The sequence below is a fragment of the Myotis nattereri genome, assembly GCF_964212035.1.
Source record: "Myotis nattereri genome assembly, chromosome: X".
NCBI lineage: Eukaryota > Metazoa > Chordata > Mammalia > Chiroptera > Vespertilionidae > Myotis > Myotis nattereri.
This window is the reverse complement of record NC_138078.1, coordinates 53,010,012-53,030,168: the sequence shown is the minus strand read 5'-3', so window position 1 is coordinate 53,030,168 and position 20,157 is coordinate 53,010,012. Positions and strand designations below refer to the sequence as shown.

The 20,157-nt window shown below is 41.6% G+C and overlaps 1 pseudogene across 1 annotated transcript; it reads left to right on the top strand.

Moving 5' to 3' along the window:
• Positions 1-426: 426 nt before the first annotated feature.
• On the top strand, positions 427-19,991 carry LOC308511704 (elongation factor 1-alpha 1-like; annotated as a pseudogene). Its single transcript has 5 exons — positions 427-534; positions 9,666-10,676; positions 10,906-11,312; positions 18,994-19,142; positions 19,968-19,991. The product of its transcript is annotated as an elongation factor 1-alpha 1-like (transcript).
• The last annotated feature ends 166 nt before the right edge of the window (positions 19,992-20,157 follow it).

Sequence of the window (20,157 nt, the reverse complement as noted above, 5' to 3'; positions counted from 1 at the left end):
GTGCAGATGGCCCAGAGACACAGCCCTGCAGCTGGGAGCTTAAGGCTTGGCTGGGAGAGGGAAGAAAGCAGGTGGTAGCAGGCACTTATTTTGGCCAGGAGGAGCAGAGAGCTGTGGGGAGGGGGCAGCCCAGCAGGGAGAGTGGTGAGCAGAGAGAGTGAACAGTGTCTGAGTCAGCAGACACCTGACAGAGCATGGGGTTCTGCCATGTGTCTCCCCATTCTCAGACTGGGTGGTATTGTTTCAGACAAAGAAACAGAACCAGAGAGCCTTGACACTGCTTGGACTCCCAAAATTCGCCTCCCGAATTTTGGGTCCAGGAGCATATTATCTGTAAACCAAGAGCTGTAGTAAACCAATGTTGCAGTAGTATCATTGTTTACCTCTGTGACTAATACCCAGGAGGGGTGCTTGAGGTGGGACCCCATGGAGGTCAGGGTTCACCATTACAGTGAGAGCAAAACAATCCTCAACCCCAAGCAGTGCAGCTATACTGTCTTACGGAAGCTGTGGATGTTCAAAACGAACACAGAGGTAAAAAACAAACAAACAAACAAACAAAAAACAAACAAAAAAAAACAACCTTGCAATTCAGCGCCATCTACTGGAAAATAGTAGAAAGACCTCTTCAGAGGTAAATGCAAAAGTAAAAAAAGACAGGAAATATCACGAAGAACCACAGTAATGATGATGACCAGACCAAATGCTCTCTTGTATCCATTTTAAGAGTAGGATTGGTGCTTTCCGCTATTACCTGAGTCCTGATCTATCACCCCAGGGAGAGCTTGCCAATCCTGCACTTTCCCAGGGTGGAAAGGCTGCAGTGGGGCTAAGGATAAGGCTCCTTGGGCCTACCTCCTCCCATGCCTTCACATTTACCTTTCCTTCCTCAGAAAAGCATGGACATACTTCTTGTATAAAACGTTCTGTCTGACTGGGAGTAACCTTAACTCCTCTGCTAGCAAGCATATGTGTTAAAAGATCAATACAGAGTCTTTTTTCTTTAGACTCAGTATGGCACATCTTCTCAATCTAAGTTCTGTACTATCCACCTTCTTACCCTACTTATCCTCTATAGGGGGTCTGCAGCACCCTGGTGGAGTCCTATCCGTCCCGAGTGTGGGGGTTCTCAATGGGGGGGGGGAGGGCTTACCTAGGGGCCCTCCTAGGTAAGATGTTCGGGCGCCATCTGTTGGGGTCCAGTCCCAGCAGGTCCAGGGGTTCCCAAAGGTGTGGACGGAGTTGGCGAAGAAGGAAGGACACGGAGACAGCGTTCAGTTGATCAGCATAGCCAGGTTCTCCTATTACATCTGTATTTATACCAGTTAATTTTAATCCTATCCATTCTATTCCAAAGGTTAGGGCATTTGTTATCTCCATTCCAAGGTCACTACTCTATTGTTCTGTTAAGCTACAAGGAAGTAACTGAAGGAGATTATCCTAAATAAAGATTATGTATCTTAAGCGTGATTGTTCGTAGTTAAAGTGATTAATTACCAGCCTGGCACTTAGTTAAGGGGTTTTATTCCCTTCCTTAGTCCTGTTAATCCCTAACTCCAGGGAAAAATCCCCACCTGGGGAAACAACCTATCTCAGAGAGGTGACCTTGGTTAAAACACATAGCGCTAAGAAGGGGAGCAAGCATATTAAGAAGAGTATGCCATATACGCCAGGTCCCTTGAAACATATGCTGTGCAGATGTTTCTTCCCTGCAGCGACTGTGTCAAGCAGCAAGGATGGACCGGCTTCCAGAAAATTCCCCCTTTTTTACTTTTTAAGTGATAGCGCGTGTAAATCAGTGGCCACCTCTCGGATTGGGTTGTTTAAGACTCGGAAGACCTGTTTGTGATTTTGCCAACAGGTCAGTCTGAGGTTTAACCCTACATCAGCTCCCCACACCCAGAAAGCAGGCTGGAACACATGGAAATATTTGATACAAATGACAGATATTTCAAGATTTCAGTTCTGAAAATACTCAAAGAGATGTGAGAAAATACAAACAGGCAATTCAATGCACTCAGGAAACAAAGCAAAGAACAAAATGAGTACTTTACCAGGGAGATTAAAACTTTAAAAAAGAAACAATCAGAAATCCTGGAAATGAAGCTTGCAATCAAGGAGATTAAGAGTAAACTACTGAGCATAGAAAACAGAGTCAACCAGATGGAGAAAAGATTTAGTGATATCTAAGGTAGAAATGACGCAGATGGAAAAAGAGAGAGACCCGAGAATAAAGAAAAATGCAAGAGCTCTACAAAAATTATCTGACTCCATAAGAAAAAGCAATATTAGAATAATAGACATTCCAGAAGAGGTAGAAAGAGAGAAGGGAATAGAGAGTCTATTCAAACAAATAGTGGATGACACATTTCCAAGTCTATGGAAAGAACTAGATCCTCGAATTCAAGAAGCAAACAGAACACCTGGTTACCTCAATCTAAAGAGACCCTCTCCAAGACACTTTGTATTAAAACTGTCAAAGATTAATGACAAAGAAAAAATTCTCAGTGCAGCCAGGAAAAAATAAGGAAGTGACCTACAAAGGAAAACCCATCAGAATTTCATCTTACTTCTCAGCAGAAATTCTACAAGCCAGAAGAGAGTGGAACCAAATATTCAAATGTCTGAAAGAGATAAATTACCAGCCACGAATATATATCCAGCAAAATTATCCTTTAAATACGGAGAAATAAACACATTCCAAGACATACAGAAGCTGATGGGTTTTATCACCAGAAAAACTCTATTGCAGGAAATACTCAAGGAGTTATTCTATCTGAAACAAGAGAACATAAGGTCACAACACTATGAGTAAGATCACCAAAAATCTTACAGCAAAAACAGGAATAATTTGTGACGACAAAAACATAACAGGAGAGGTAGAAAAGGTCTGAATTGGCAAAGGAATATGTATATACTGGAATATACACCATAGTTTTTTCACTCAAAAGGGAAAAAAACCACAGAATATATGAAACTTTATATTTTATGAACCTAATGGTAACCACACACAAAAATCCCCAAACCAGGGCATATAGCTTAAAAAAAGAAGAAATAGGGGGAAGGTCAATGAAGAAAAAAAAATGGAGACATATGTACTATTATTTGTAATACTTTAAACAATAAAATAAAATTTTAAAAAAAGGCTTACCAATTTTTTTTTTTAAAAAAAGAAAGGGGAAACAGAGGAAAGATGTATGGAGAACCATCAAACAAAAACAAGAGACTGAAACATAGCGGAAAAGAACCAATGGAGGCACAAAACTAACAGTAAAAAAAAGATAAAATGGCTATAGGAAATCCTCATGCATGAATAATTACATAAGTGTAAGTAATGTAAATGGTGTAAATTTACCAATAAAGAGGCACAGAGTAGCAGAGCGGATAAAAAACCAAAACTCAACCATAAGTTGCCTACAAGAAACACATGTAAGCTGCAAAGACAAAGGTAGATTCAAAGTATAAAGTTGGGAAATAATTCTCAAGGCAAACAACATCCACAAAAATGCAGGTGTAGCCATACTTATATCAGAAGGAATAGATTTCAAGATAACAAAGATAACAAGAGACAGATGGACACTTTATAATGATAAAGGGAACAATACATCAATAAAACTAACACTTCTTTTTTAAAAAATAAATCTTTATTGTTGAAAGTAATACATATCATAACACTTCTCATTATGTATGCACCCAACCAGGGAGCACCAAAATGTATAAAATAACTACTCACATCACTAAAGGGAGAAACAGATCAAAGCACAATCATAGTTGGAGACTTTAATACTTCATACTCCATTGACAGGTCTAGACAGATCAACCAAACAGAAAATTAATAAATAAATATTGGACTTAAATGAAACACTAGATCAAATGAACATAATTGACATTTACAGAACATTTCATCCCAGATCATCACTTTATACATTCTTCTCCAATGCACATGGAACATTCTCAGGGATAGATCATATGTTGGGTCACGAAACTAGCCTCAACAAATTCAAGAGATTGAAACTATACCAAGCATATTTTCTGACCACAGTGCCTTGAAATTATAAATCAACTGTAAAAAGGAAGTAAAGAAACCCACAAATACATGGAGATTAAACAACATACTAATGTTGACTTAAAATGACTGGGTCAAAAAAGAAATAAAATATGAGATCAAAAGATATATAGAGACAAATGAGAATGATAATACGTCATAGCAAAACCTCTGGGATGCAGCAAAAGCAGTAATAAGAGGGAAGTTTATATCATTACAGGCCTATCTCAAGAAACAAGAGAAATCACAAGTAAACAACCTAGCATAAAATCTTAAAATACTTGAAAAAGAAGAACAGTTCCATCCATGACGTTGCAAATGGTAAGAGTTCCTTCCTTTTTAGAGCAGCATAGTATTCCATCGTGTAGATGTACCACAGTTTTCTCATGGATGGAACTGGAGAGCATTATGCTAAGTGAAATAAGCCAGTCAATGAAGGAAACATACCACATGATCTCACTCATTCATGGATAATAGAGACCATTATAAACTTTTGAACAATAATAGATACAGAGACAGAGCTGCCTCAAACAGATTGTCAAACTGCAGCGGGAAGGCCGGGGAGGGTTGGGGGACAGGAGGAAGGGGGGTAAGAGATCAACCGAAGGACTTGTATGTATGCATATAAGCGTAACCAATGGACATAAGACACTGGGGGATAGGGGAGGCTGGGGGACTGTCTAGGGCAGGGGGATAAAATGGACACATATGTAATACCCTTTGTAATACTTTAAGCAATAAAAAAAAAGAAAAAGAAGAACAAAAGCAACCCAAAGTCAGCAGAAGAAAGGAAATAATAAAAATTAGAGCAGAATGAAATGAAATAGAGAACAAAAAGACTATTCAAAAAAATCAATAAAATAAAAGGCTGGTTCTTTGAAAAGATTAATAAAATTGATAAACTCCAGGAAAGACTCACAAAGGAAAAAAAGGAAAAGACCCATATAAACAAAATCAGAAATGAAAGGAAAGTCACCACAGACATCACAGATATACAAAGGATCATCCTATATAATAAAAGGTTACTATGCAAATTGACCAAATGGCAGAACGACTGGTCGCTGTGATGCGCACTAACCACCAGGGGGCAGATGCTCAATGCAGGAGATGCCCCCTGATGGTCAGTGTGCTCCCAGAGGGGGAGTGCCACTCAACCAGAAGCCAGGCTTACAGCTGGTGAGCACAGTGGTGGTGGTGGGAGCCTCTCCTGCCTCCACAGCAGCGCTAAGGATGTCCAACTGCTGGCTTAGGGGAGTGGGCCTAAATTAGCAGTTGGACATCCACCAAGGGCTCCTGGACTGTGAGAGGGTACTAGCTGGGCTGAGGAAACACTCCCCGCCCCCCCTCCCCCCCCCGCAGAGTGCATGAATTTCGTGCACTGGGCCTCTAGTACTAGAATATTATGAAACACTATATGCCACCAAATTCAATAACCTAGAAGAAATGGATAAATTCCTAAAAATATATAACCTTCCTAGACTAAATCATGAAGAATTAGGAAATCTAAATAGACTAATCAACAGTGAAGAAATAGAAACAATCATAAAAGAAACTTCCAAAAAATAACAGTCCAGGACCAGATGGCTTCAACAGTGAATTCTACCAAATGTTCAAAGAAGATTTAAAATCTATCATTCTCAAACTCTTCCAAAAAATTGAAGAACAGGCAATATTTCCTAACACATTCTACAAAGCCAATATAATCCTGATACCAAAACCTGGCAAAGATTACACACACACACACACAAAAAGAAAACTACAGACTAATTCCTCTGATGAATACAGATGCAAAAATCCTAAACAAAGTACAAGCAAATTGAATACAACAGTACATCAAAAAAATAATACATCACGATCAAGTGAGGTTCATTCCAGGGGCACAAGAATGTCTTAACATCTATAAATCAATGTACTACACCACATTAACAAAAGAAAGGATAAAATCATATCATCTTATCAACGGATGTAGAAAAAGCATTTGATAAGATACAACATCCATTTATGATTAAAACAATAATATAGAAATCGAAAGAAAGTACCTCAACATAATAAAGGCCATATATGATAAACCCTCAGCTAATATTATACTCAATGGTGATGAACTGAAAGCTTTTCCTCTAAGATTAGGAACAAGACAAGGATGTCCACTCTCACTGCTCTTATTCAACACTAGAGGCCCAATGCACAAAATTCGTGCAAGGGGCTTGGCCCTTGCAGCCCTGACTGCCTCAGCCCTTGCAGCCCTGGCTTTATCTGGTTGTCCAGAAGGTCATTCTGCCATTCCATCTAATTAGCATATTAGCTCTTTATTATATAGGATAGTGCTGGAAGTCCTAGCCAGAGCAATAAGGCAAAAGAGAAATAAAAGGCATCCAAATAGGGAAGGAAGAAGAAAAACTGTCACTTTTTGTGGATGACATAATCCTGTATATAGAAAACCCTAAAGACTCCACCAAAAAAAACCCCCAAAACCTGTTAGAATCAATAAACAAATACAGCCCTAGCTGGTTTGGCTCTGTGGATAGAGTGTCAGCCTGTAGACTGAAGGGTCCCGGGTTTGATTACAATCAAGGGCATATACCTTGATTGCAGGCTCCCAGCCCTGGTTGGGGGCATGCAGGAGGCAACCAATTGATGTGTCTGTCTTGCATCAATGTTTCTCTCTGTCTCTTCCTCTCCATTCCACTCTTTAAAAATCGATGGAAAAAAAAATCCTTGGGTGAGGATTTAAACAACAACAAACAAACAAACAAAATCAAATACAGTCAAGTTGCAGGATACAAAAATCAATGTACAAAAATCCATTGCCTTCCTGTATACTAACAACAAAACTTCAGAAAAAGAAATAAAAAATACCCCACCAATTCCTTTTGCAATTGCAAACAAAGAATAAAATACCCAGGAATAAATGTAACAAAGAACGTGAAAGACATATATACTGAAAACTACAAAGCATTATTTTAAAAGAGATTGAAAAAGACAACGAAATGGAAAAATATCCTGTGTTCATGGATTGGAAGAATCAGCATAGTTAAAATGGCCATGTTACCCAAAGCAATATACAGATTTAATGCAATATCCCCATCAAAATCCCAGTGTCATTTTTAAAGAACAAGAAATCATCAGATTTTATGGAATCACAAAAGACCCCAAGTAGCCAAAGATAACACAAAAAGAATGAAGCTGGAGGTATCTGACTTCAAATTATACTACAGAGCTACGATAACCAAAAGCATATACACTGAGTGGCCAGATTATTATGACTGGCCAGATTATTATGACCACCCCATCAGTACTTCGTTGGGCCACCTTTTGCCTTCAACACTGCAGCAATTCTTCTTGGCATTGACTCCACAAGATGCTGAAAGGTGATGCGAGGAATCTGACACCATGCCTGATGAATAGCACTGTCCAGTTCTGTGAAATTTGATGGTTGTGGAACCAGCTGCCTGATGGCTCTTTTAACTTTGTCCCACAAATGCTCAATTGGATTGAGATCTGGTGATTGTGGGGGCTACCTAAGCAAGGTAAAGTCTCCCTCATGTTCTTGAAACCACTCCTTCACAATACAAGCACCGTGGCATGGTGCGTTGTCTTGTTGGAAGAAGCCATCTCCATTGGGATACGCCATCAACATGATAGGATGAACTTGATCAACAATGATACTTAGGTATGTTGTGCTATTCATACGTTTATAATGACCTGGCCCTCTAGCAACTTCAGGGGGAAATTATAGCTAATTTGCCTACAAATGTCAGGTGATCATAATAGTCTGGCCACTCAGTGTATACACTAAGTGTACTGGTTAATAATGGCGGATTTTGTAATAAAAGAAAACACGATAATTTCAAGAGAAACATCAAAAGTGCTTTATTCAAAGTAATGTCCATCCCTAGCTACACATTTCCCCCATCTTTCAGGTAATTTGTGGATACCGTCTCAATAGAACTTTTGTTTTGAGGCAAACCATTCAGAGACCCAATTTTCCACTTCTTCATATGTTTGAAGTGCTGCTCAGAAAGTGCGTGTGCCATTGATCAGAACAAGTGGTAATCTGAAGGAGCAAGGTCTGGTGAATACGGCGGGGTGGTTAATACTTCCCAGGCAAGATCTTTTAATGTGTCTTTTACTGGTTTTGAAGTGGGTGATGGTGCATTATCACGAAGCAAAATTAGTTTGCCATGTCTTCTGGCCCATTCTGGTCATTTTATTATCAAAGAATGGTTCTAATTGATTATTTGTTGTTGGTAGTGATCAGTATTAACGGTTTCACCTGGTTTTAGAAGCTCATAATACACCACACCTTCCTGATCCCACCAAACGCAGAGCATTGTCTTCTTTCCGAAGCGATTTGGCCTTGCAGTTGATGTTGACGGTTGACCTGGGTCAACCCATGATTTTGTGCATTTGGGATTCTCAAAATAAATCTACTTTTAATCACCAGTCACAATTCTATGCAAAAAAAGACTGTTTTTTGTGCCGTTGAAGCAACAATTTACTGATGACTTTTCAGTTTTCCATTTGTAGTTCAGTTGATGTGGCACCCATTTTCCTTCCTTTAAAATCTTTCCCATTGCTTGTAAACAATCAGAAATTGTTTGATGAGCAACATTTAATCTTTCTGCAAGTTGTTTTTGACATGCATCTTCATCCAATAATGCTTGTAATTGTTGGTCTTCAAACTTTTTCGGTTGACCTGAACGTTGTCTTTCACATCAAAATCATCACTTTTAAAGCGTTTAAACCAGTGTATACAAGTATCTTGAGATGGAACATGTTCACCATAAGCTTCCCGAAGTATACAATAACTTTTTCTTCAAAGTAAAGTAATAAATTAAAACGTCCCTCAAATGCTCTTTTTGGCACAAAATTCAACATCTTTAAGCGTAAAAATATCTATGATGTTAACACCTTCAGAAAATTTGACATATGAAGTTTTGAAGCTTGCTGTCAATACAACAAAGTAGCATACATATCAAATCACATATATATCAACATATGTGTAACTCCATCGATTGAAAAAAAATCCGCATTATTAACTGGTACACCTGGTAATCAAAACAGCATGGTACTGGCAGAGAAAAAGACACACAGAGCAATGGAACAGAATAGAGAGCCCAGCTATAAAACCACGTGTATAGGAATAGATAATTTTCTACAAAGGAGCCAGAAATACACAATGGAGTAAAGATAGTCTCTTCAATAAACGGTGCTGGGAAAACTGGAAAGCCACATGCAAATGAATGAAACTAAATTACAGTTTATACCCATGTACAAACATTAATTCAAAATGGATCAAATACCTAAATATAAGACCTGAGACTATAAGGAGGAAATATAGGAGAAAATATAGGTACCAAACTTATAGACCTTGGTTATAGAGAACATTTTATGAACTTGACCCAAAGGCAAGGGAAGAAAAGGCGAAAATAAATGAAAAGAACTATATCAAACTAAAAAGCTTCTGCACAGCAAAATAAACTGAAAACAACTAGATGGGAGATGATATTTTCAAACAGTAGCTCCAACAAAGGTTTAAATGTTAAAATATAGCTTTTTCGCAACCGGTTTGCTGCCAGAACACAGGTGTCGTGAAAACCACCAGTAACTCAAACTCAAGATAGGAAAGGAAAAGACTCACATCAACATCGTCGTCATTGGACACGTAGATTCCGGCAAGTCTACTACTACTGGCCATCTGATCTACAAATGTGGGGGCATCGACAAAAGAACCACTGAGAAATTTGAGAAGGAGGCTGCTGAGATGGGGAAGGGCTCCTTCAAGTATGCCTGGGTCTTGGATAAACTGAAAGCTGAACGCAAGCGAGGTATCACCATTGATATCTCTCTGTGGAAATTCGAGACCAGCAAGTATTATGTGACCATCATTGATGCCCCAGGGCACAGAGACTTCATAAAAAAACTTGATTACGGGTACATCTCAGGCTGACTGTGCTGTCCTGATTGTTGCTGCTGGTGTTGGTGAATTTGAAGCAGGTAGCTCCAAGAATGGACAGACTGTGAGCATGCCCTTCTGGCCTACACACTGGGTGTGAAACAGCTGATTGTTGGTGTTAACAAAATGGAGTCCACTCAGCCACCCTACAGCCAGAAAAGCACAAGGAAGTTGTTAAAGAAGTCAGCACCTACATTAAGAAAATTGGCTACAACCCTGACACAGTAGCATTTGTGCCAATTTCTGGTTGGAATGGAGACAACATGCTGGAGCCAAGTGCTAATATGCCTTGGTTCAAGGGATGGAAGGTCACCCATAAAGATGGCAATGCCAGTGGAATCGCACTGCTTGAAGCTATGGATTGCATCTTGCCACCAACTCGTCCAGCTGACAAGCCCCTGTGTCTGCCCCTCCAGGATGTCTACAAAATTGGTGGTATTGGTACTGTCCCTGTGGGCTGAGTGGAGACTGGTGTTCTTAAGCCCGGCATGGTGGTCTCCTTTGCTCCGGTCAACATTGCAACTGAAGTAAAGTCTGTTGAAATGCACCATGAAGCTTTGAGTGAAGCTCTTCCTGGGGACCATGTGGACTTCAACGTCAAGAACGTGTCTGTCAAAGATGTTCGCCATGGCAATGTGACTGGTGACAGCAAAAATGATCCACCAGCCCTAGCTGGTTTTGCTCAGTAGATAGAGCATCGGTCTGCAGACTCAAAGGTCCCAGGTTCAATTCCCGTCAAGGGCACATGCCTGGGTTGCGGGCTCGATCCCCAGTGTGGGGTGTGCAGGAGGCAGCCTATCAATGATTCTCTCTCATCATTGATGTTTCTGTCTCTCTCCTTCTCCCTTCCTCTCTTAAATCAATAAAAATATATTTTTAAAAAATTATCCACCAATGGAAGCAGCTGGCTTCACAGCTCAGGTGATTATCCTGAACCACTCAGGTCAGATCAGTGCTTGCTATGCACCTGTGCTGGATTGTCACACAGCTCACATTCCTTGAAAATTTGCTGAGCTGAAGGAGAAGATTGATTGTCATGCTGGGAAGATGGCCCCAAGTTTTTGAAATCTGGTGATGCTGCCATCGTTGATATGGTTCCTGGCAAGCCCATGTATGTTGAGAGCTTCTCTGACTACCCTCCTCTGGGCCGTTTCGCTGTTCGTGACATGAGACAGACAGTTGCTGTGGGTGTCATCAAAGCAGTGGACAAGAAGGCAGCTGAAGCTGGCAAAGTCACCAAGTCGGCCCACAAAGCTCAGAAGGCTAAACGAATATTATTCCCAACACCTGCCACCCCAGTCTTTATCAGTGGTATGAACGGTCTCAGAACTGTTTGTCTCAATTGGCCATTTAAGTTTAATAGTAAAAGACTGGTTAATGATTACAATGCATCTTAAAACCTTCAGAAGAAAAGGAGAATGTTTTGTGGACCATTTGGTTCTTTTGTGTGTGTGGCAGTTTTTAAGTTATTAGTTTTTAAAATCAGTACTTTTTAATGGAAACAACATGACCAAAAATCTGTCACAGAATTTTGAGACCCATTAAAATAACAAAGTTTAATGAGAAAATAAATAAATAAATAAATAAATAAATAAATAAATAAATAAATTCTAAAATATATAAAGAACTCATAAAACTAACCACCAAACAAACAATCCAATCAAAAAGTGGACAGAGGACCTTAAAGTACACCTCTCCCAAGAAGACATATGAATAGCAAATAGATCAGGAGTCCTCAAACTTTTTATTTTATTTTTTTTTGTTTTTTTGTGTTTTTTTTGTCTTTCTTTTTTTTTAAATTAAATATTTATTGTTCAGATTATTACATTTGTTCCTCTTTTTTCTCCCCATAACTCCCCTCCTCCCAGTTCCCACCCCACCCTCCGCCCTCACTCCCCACCCACTGTCCTCATCCATAGGTGCACGATTTTTGTCCAGTCTCTTCCCGCATCTCCCACACCCTTTTCCCCCCCAAGAATAGTCAGTCCATTCCCTTTCTATGTCCCTGATTCTATTATAATCACCAGCTCATTCTGTTCATCAGATTATTTATTCACTTGATTCTTAGATTCACTTGTTGATAGATGCATATTTGTTGTTCATAATTTGTATCTTTACCTTTTTCTTCCTCTTCCTCTTCTTAAAGGATACCTTTCAGCATTTCATATAATACTGGTTTGGTGGTGATGAATTCCTTTAGCTTTTCCTTATCTGTGAAGCTCTTTATCTGACCTTCAATTCTGAATGATAGCTTTGCTGGATAAAGTAATCTTGGTTGTAGGTTCTTGGCATTCATCACTTTGAATATTTCTTGCCACTCCCTTCTGGCCTGCAAAGTTTCTGTTGAGAAATCAGCTGACAGTTGTAAGGGTATTCCCTTATAGGTAACTGAGTTTCTTTCCCTTGCTGCTTTTAAGATTCTCTCTTTGTCTTTTGCTCTTGGCATTTTAATTATGATGTGTCTTGGTGTGGTCCTCTTTGGATTCCTTTTGTTTGGGGTTCTCTGCGCCTGTAAGTCTATTTCTTTCACCAGGTGGGGGAAGTTTTCTGTCATTATTTCTTCAAATAGGTTTTCAATATCTTGCTCTCTCTCATCTTCTGGCACCCCTATAATTCTGATGTTGGTACACTTGAAGCTGTCCCAGAGGCTCCTTACACTATCTTCGTATTTTTGGATTCTTTTTTCATTTTGCTTTTCCGGTTGGGTGTTTTTTGCTTCTTCACATTTCAATTCTTTGACTTGATTCTTGCGCTCCTCTGGTCTGCTGTTGGGTGTCTGTATAATATTCTTTATTTCAGTCAGTGTATGCTTAATTTCTAGTTGCTTCTTTATCACAACATCGAGGGTCTCATTAGATTTCTTGAGGATCTCACTACATTTATCGGCAGTTTTTAGAAAATTATTGAAAGACCTTAAAAGTGTGGTTTTGAGCTCTATATCTTCCATTTCTGACATCTGCGTCCTGTTTCTTTGTCTCTGCATTTTTTATGCTTTCTTGGTGCAACCCCTAGTGGTCTTTATGTGCAGTCTTGTTGTAGTTAAGCCTAGATTGTTGTAGGTAATACTCCTAAAAGAGGAAGAGAGGGAGAAGGGAATGGAGAGTCTATTCAAACAAATAGTGGATGGGAACTTTCCAAACCTATGGAAAGAATGAGATCCTTGAATCCAAGAAGTAAACAGAACACTTAGTTAACTCAATCCAAAGAGGCCCTTTCCAAGGCATTTTGTATTAAAACCGTCAAAAATTAATGACAAAGAAAAAAATTCTCAAAGCAGCCAGGAAAAAGAAGGAAGTGACCTACAAACAAAAACCCATTAGAATTTCATCTGGCATGCCATGAACACAGACAATAAGGTGGTGAAGGCCTCTCTATATTAATGACCTATGTAATATTCCATTACATGTATACATTATATGTACCATAATTTACCCATTCATCTGTTGATAGATATTTAAATTGTTTCCATTGGTTGGCTATGTGAATAATGGTGCAATGAACATGGGAATGCAACTGTCTATTTGAGATCCTGATTTCAATTCTTTTGGATAAATACACAGAATAAGCAAATCCATAGTGACAGCAAGTAGTTTATTGCCTAGGCCTGGAGGTGGGTTGAAGGATTGGGGTAATAGCTCAGGGGTGCAAGGGATCTTCTTGGGCTAATAAAAATATTCTAAAAGTGACTGTGGTGATGGATTTGCATATTTGTGAATATATGAAAAGCCATTGAATAAAACATTTTATGTTTAAATTTATTTTTTTATTGTGATAAAAAACATATCACATGAAACCTACCTTATTAACTAATTTTTAAGTAAACTATATTGTTAATTATATGAACATTATTATGCATCAGATCTCTAGAATTTTTTCATCTTGCATGACTAAAACTCCACAGTCACTGAATAACTCCTCATTTTCCCCAACCCTAGCCCTTGACAACCAGCATTCTACTTTCTGCTTCTAAGAGTCTGACTACTTTACACACCCCATATAAGAAGTAACATGCAGTATTTGGCCTTTTGTGACCGGCTTGCTTTACTTACAGTAATATTCTCAACTTTTGCCTAGCCTGAGTGACTCAGTGATTGAGGGTTGACCTATGAACCAGGAGGCCACAGTTCAATTCCTGGTCAGGGCACATGCCTGAGTTACAGGCTCACTCCCTACTGGGAGACTTGCAGGAGGCAGCCAATAGATGATTCTCTCTTATCATTGATGTTTCTATCTCTCTTTCCCTCTCCCTTCCTCTCTGAAATCAATAAAAATTTATTATTTTTAAATATTCTTAAAGTTAATCCATATTGTAGCACATGGCAAGGTTTCCTTCTTTTTTCAGAGTGAATAATATTCCATTAAATGTATACATTATATGTACCACATTTTATCCATTCATCCATTGATAGATATTTACGTTATTTCCATCGGTTGGCTATTGTGCATAATGGTGCAATGAACATGGGAATGCAACTATCTATTTGAGATCCCGATTTCAATTTTTTTGCCTGGCAGGTGTGGCTCAGTGGTTGAGCATCGACCTATGAACCAGGAAGTCACTGTTCCATTCCCAGTCAGGGCACATGCCCCAGTTGCAGGCTTGATTCCCAGTGTGGGGCATGCAGGAGGCAGCCGATCAATGATTCTCTCTCATCATTGATGTTTCTATCTCCCTCCCTCTCCCTTCTTTTCTGAAATAAATAAAAATATCTTTTTTTAAAAAAAGATCTGGATTTCAATTGGTTTGGATAAATACACAGAAGTGGGGATGCTGGACTCTATGTTAGTTCTATTTTTAATTTTTTTGAAGAACCTACATATTGTTTACTAGGGCAGCTGCACCATTTTTCACTCTCCCCAACAATGCACAAGACATTCAATTTCTTTACATTCTTGCTGACACATGCTATTTTCTTTTGTTTTATAATGGCCATCCTAATAGATGTGAGGTGATAACTCTGCATTTTCCTGGTGATTAGTGATGTTGAGCACCTTTTCATATACCTAATAGCCATTTGTATGTCTTCTTTGGATAAATGCATATTCGATTTCTTTGTCCATTTTAAAATTGTGTTACACTAGTCCCCCACCCCCCGCCCTTACCTATCCATGGTTTTGCTTTCTGTGGTTTCGGTTATCTATGGTCAACTGCAGTCTGAAAACATTAAATGGAAAATTCCAGAAATAAACAATTGTAAAGTTTTAACTTGCATGCCATTCTTTTTTAAATTCTTATTTATTGATTGATTTTAGAGAGAGAGGAAGGGAGGGAGAAAGAGATTTGTTGTTCCACTTGTAAGACAAAGAAAAAGACCTTTCTTGTTGTTGTTGTTGTTGTTGTCATAACCTTCCATAAACTACGAGAAGCACCTGGTAATTAAACACGAAGATTGCTGGCTTCCTTGATTCAAGTTGTGTCTCTCTTCAAGCATCCAGACAGAAAGGGACTGCAAAAACAGGCTGCACTTCCCCACCACCTGCTCCTCCCTGAGGTTTTAATGACTCTGGGAAAATTGGCACCAAAGAGTTTCCAGTTAGTAAAAAGTGTCCTTTTCTTTTCTTTCCAAACCCAAGCCGCCCCCTTTTGAACTCCATAATTCTTGCTCTAAGAATATTTTATAGACTTGGGAAAATGCTGATAAACAGATTCCCAGGACATCTGCAAGACTGTCTTCTGGAAAGCAAACAAATTAATTTTTTAAGACAACCTCCAGGATCTGAAAAACTTCAACACAATGACACATTCCCCTTCCTATTTACTCCCTAATACCCTAATAAAAGAACAACCCACTCTAACTTTGGTGCCTTGTGTCCCCAAATAGCACCTGGCCCTTTCCTCCCTTGGAAAGTAAAAATAAATTTCCTCCCTGCATCTATCTCTTCTCTCAGTTGTGAATTCTTTCACAGATCGTGTCACTGGCAAAAACCTAACACACTTACTTATGCATTCATTGGTTGATTCTGGTATGTTTCCTGACTAAACCAAAACCTTGCTGTATCCGGATGGCCCTCTAAACAACTGAGTTACACAGCCAGGCCTGCATGCCATTCTAAGTAGTGTGATGAGCTCTCCAGCTGTCCAACTTCAACCTGCCAGGGATGTGAATCATCCCTTTGTCCAACGTATCCATGCTGTATACACTATCCAGCTGTTAGTCCCTTAGTAACTGTCCCCATTATCAGATCAGACTATCACAGTATTGTAGTGCCTGTGTCCACGTAATCATTATTTTACTTAATAATGGTCCCAAAACACAAGAGTAGTGATGCAAGCAATTTGGATATGCCAAAGAGAAGCTATACAGTGCTTCCTTAAAGTGAAAAGGTGAGTAAAATACAATAAGATATTTTGAGAGAAAGAGACCATATTCACACAACTTTTATTCCAGCATGTTACTATAATTGTTCTATTATTAGGTTTATTGTTAATCTCTTACTGGGCTTAATTTATAAATTAAACTTTTATACGTATGTATATAAAGAAAAAAACATAGTTTACATATAAGTTTGAGTACTATCCCCAGTTGAAGGCATACCCTGTGGGTCTTGAAACAAACTAACACCTAGAAAATTGCCCAAGAGAAAGGAAAACTAATGTGGACAGCAAACCTGTTTGCATATGTTCATAGAAGCTTTCCCAGCTGCTTGGGTGACTGTACACTGGGACTGGACGAATACCCAGACATATCTAGGACTACTGGACACAGAGTCTAAGCTGACATGGATCCTGGAAGCCCAAAGTGTCACGATGGGCGGCGGGGGGGCGGGGGGGGGGGAGGTAGCTGTTTGAGAGGGGCTTGTGAGGCATGGTAATAAAAGAAGTTGGGAATAGAGTCTGGTTCACAGTGAGCCGACCTGGTGTTTGATCAACAGATGAACACAGTGGTCATTTCTCCAGCCCCCAAGTTATGTGCCAGTGGTACACTTGGCAGTTGGAGCAATGAATCCCACAGGGTCATTGGTCTGTGGGGTAAGAGCTATCGTGGTGGGGAAGGCTAAGTGAATCCCCTGATACTGGCCCCACCCCAGGCCAAGATAGTAGGTCAAAACCAAAAATGGGGACATTGCGGGAAGGGCGTTAGCAGAGATTGGTGAGGACCTACAAAAAGCAGGGAAACTGGAGCCAGCAGAGCCCCAGGGATGAGGAGAGTGGGGGAGGTGTGGAGAAGTTCTAGGATTCTCCCTGTGGGGTAGAGAGGGAAGGAGGATGGGAGGGAAGAAATGGAAATGGCCAGAGGGATGCTGAGGCTTCCACTGGATGGATGGGTAATGTTTCCTAGGACCGTGGTGGGTACAGGAGATTTTGCTATATCCTTCCTCATCCATCTTAGCAGGTCGGAAATGGCCCACCATGTCTTTAAAAGTGACTGGGAGGAGTGGGAGAGGGCATCAGCTACACACAGGCAGAGGTTGGGGGGAGGGGAGGCAGGGCACACTTGAGGAGGAGGATCAGAGATTTAGAGTGTACCCAATCTCCCTGCTGCATAACCTTCTCTATCAGAGCCAGAAAAATTGGGTCTTTCTTTGAGTGCCCTCTGGCAAGAGGTGTTCAGACAGCTCAGGCCTCTCTAGGAGATCAGCCAGAGTAGGCTGCAGGAGGGAGAGGCGACTGGAAAGACAGAGGAGTATGGCCCGACCAGGCATGGCTCAGTGGTTGAGCATCAACTTATGAACCAGGAATTCACGGTTGGATTCCTGGTTAGGGCACATGCCCAGGTTTCAGGCTCGATCCCCAGTAGGAGGCGTGCAGGAGGCAGCCAATCAATGATTCTCTCTCATCATTGATGTTTCCATCTCTGCTGTGCCGAGCCAGTTCAGCCAAGGGTTCGAAAGCCTGAGTGAGGGTGGTGAAGGATGAAGAAATGACAGACAAAGAGAATAAGCTGGGTCTAGGGGTGGATCTTCCTGTGCCTGGCTGAGGCCACAGAGAGAGATCCAGAGGCGAGCTGAGCCTTTGTTTTATAGCCAGAGGTAAACAAGGTAGTGGTCACCATAGTGACAATGTTCTTGTGAGTTTCACTTGTTTCACTTGGTTTGGCAGCACTTGCTACATCTCCCTCAGCCCATTAGCTTCCCAGATAAGATCTAGGTAGACATAAGGTCAGGCCTAATTATGCTAAGGGGACTGTGCCCTCTAAGCTGGGACTGGTTTGTGGCTTTGCCAACAGGTCAGTCCGAGGCTTAACCCTATAGCCGCGCCCTACATTCTCCCTGTCCCTTCCTCTCTCTGAAATATGTATATATACATATATATAATTATATATATGTATATATATATATGTAAATACTATATATATAATTATGTATATGTATATAATATATATGTATATAATATACATAATGTTTTTAAAAAGACAGGGGAGTATGAATGGGAAAGAGAGGAAGAAGGTGTGAAAGGAAGGGAGGAGGGCTGTTGGAGTAGGGGTTGGGTGGCAAGCAAGTGGAAATTCTAACACTGGAGGGCCTTATAGAAACCAAGGGAGGGCCAGGGCTGCTCAGCTCAGGGAAGCTGGGAAGCTGGGAAGCAGGCGGTTCAGGAAAATTTGAGAGACAACTGGCGCCCTGGCGGGCTGCCCACTGGTAAGCATTGGCTGTGCGTCCTCCCAGGCCTTTATAACATGTCTGTAGGCACACCTATATGTACTCTCAGACCTTATCTCGGATTGACTAGTTTAAAAAAAAGTTACAAATGTGTATCCAACGCCATTGCTCTGCAGCTTGCTGTGTGCCTTTGGAATCTGTGCATTCTTTTGACTGGGGCGTTTTCATCTACCCAGTCAAAAGATGTAGGGTGCATACACTACACTGCATTCATCCACCTCCTTCCTGGTGGGAATTTAGAGTGTTGCCAGTGTTTCCCACCACCCTTGAGCATGTGTCCTGATGCACTACACGTACCGGCGTGTGTCCAGAAGGTGCACTCGGCAGAGGTCCATGCCTGGTCATGGAGGGAATGGGCGCTTTTTCATTTTTAAGGTTTTCTGCTCCAAAGCAAGGGCTCTGGAGCGGGACTGTCTTGGTTGCGATCCTGCCGCTGATCGCTACAAGCCCAATGACCTTGAGCCAGTGGCCGAACCTCTCAGTGCCTGCTTCCTCGCCTGTAAGAGGGTGGTGACGGGCGAGTACTTCAATCCTAGCATGGTCGGGAGGATGTGTTACTATTTATCTACAGCGCTTAGAAGAGCGCCAGGCACGTAGCAAGCGTTGTGTAAGTTGCCTTTCCCGGATTCTGCGCAATTGCCTCCCCAAACGGTTCTTCTGTGCCTGCGCACAGGCCGCCGCTTCCCCCCCGCCGCCCCCCCAGGCCCCCCACCTCGGGCACTTCGCAGTGGGCCAAGCACGGGCTTGCTCATAACCTCTCCCACCCGTGGGAGCGTTAAGCTCTGTGATTATTGCAGACCTGCTGTGAAAATGGGTTTATGGTTTGCGTCCGTGTCCCCAGGATCAGTGATGGTGAGCATCTTTTGGGGTGTGCACTGGCCATGGGGATTCCCTCTTCTTTGAACTGACTCAGAGTCGGGGCGGGGCTGAGGGAGGGGGCAAACCCCAGCCCTTCCACCAAACCGGCCCAGCAACACACAGCCCGGGGCCGATTTGACCACCCATCCTAAGGGAAACGGAGCCTCGACAGAGACCCTGCCGCCCGTAAATGCCACAAGTTTTGCTCCCTGGGCCTTTATGGAAAATGTATGTGGACCCACCGCTGCCCACGCGCTCGGGTGTGCGTTTCCCTGTTGGGTCGTAAGTGTTGTTGCAGAAGAGTGGCTGGTGCTTCACCTCCGTCCTGAGCTTGCACCCTCACCCCCCCTCGACCCACCCCCCAGACAGGTGCACCATCTCCGCGCTTCGTACATGGGAAACGGAGGCTAGGTGCTTTGACTCCAGTTGGACAGTAGGTGCCTGGCCGGGGGAGGCGGGGCAGGAAGTGATGGGAGGAGCCCCCCTATGACCACACTCCTCCACCAGATTGGCTTCCAACTGCCGCTGTGACGTCACACGCACGACTGGACCAACCAGAGGCCCTCCACCCTATTGGCCAGGGCCTGGGGGGCGGGCCTAGAAGGGGCGCACTGATTGGCGGGCGGTGGGACACGCACCAATGAGAAGGCCCGGGCGGTGATGGCTCTTGGAAGTCGCGCACGCTTGGAGGCCACCG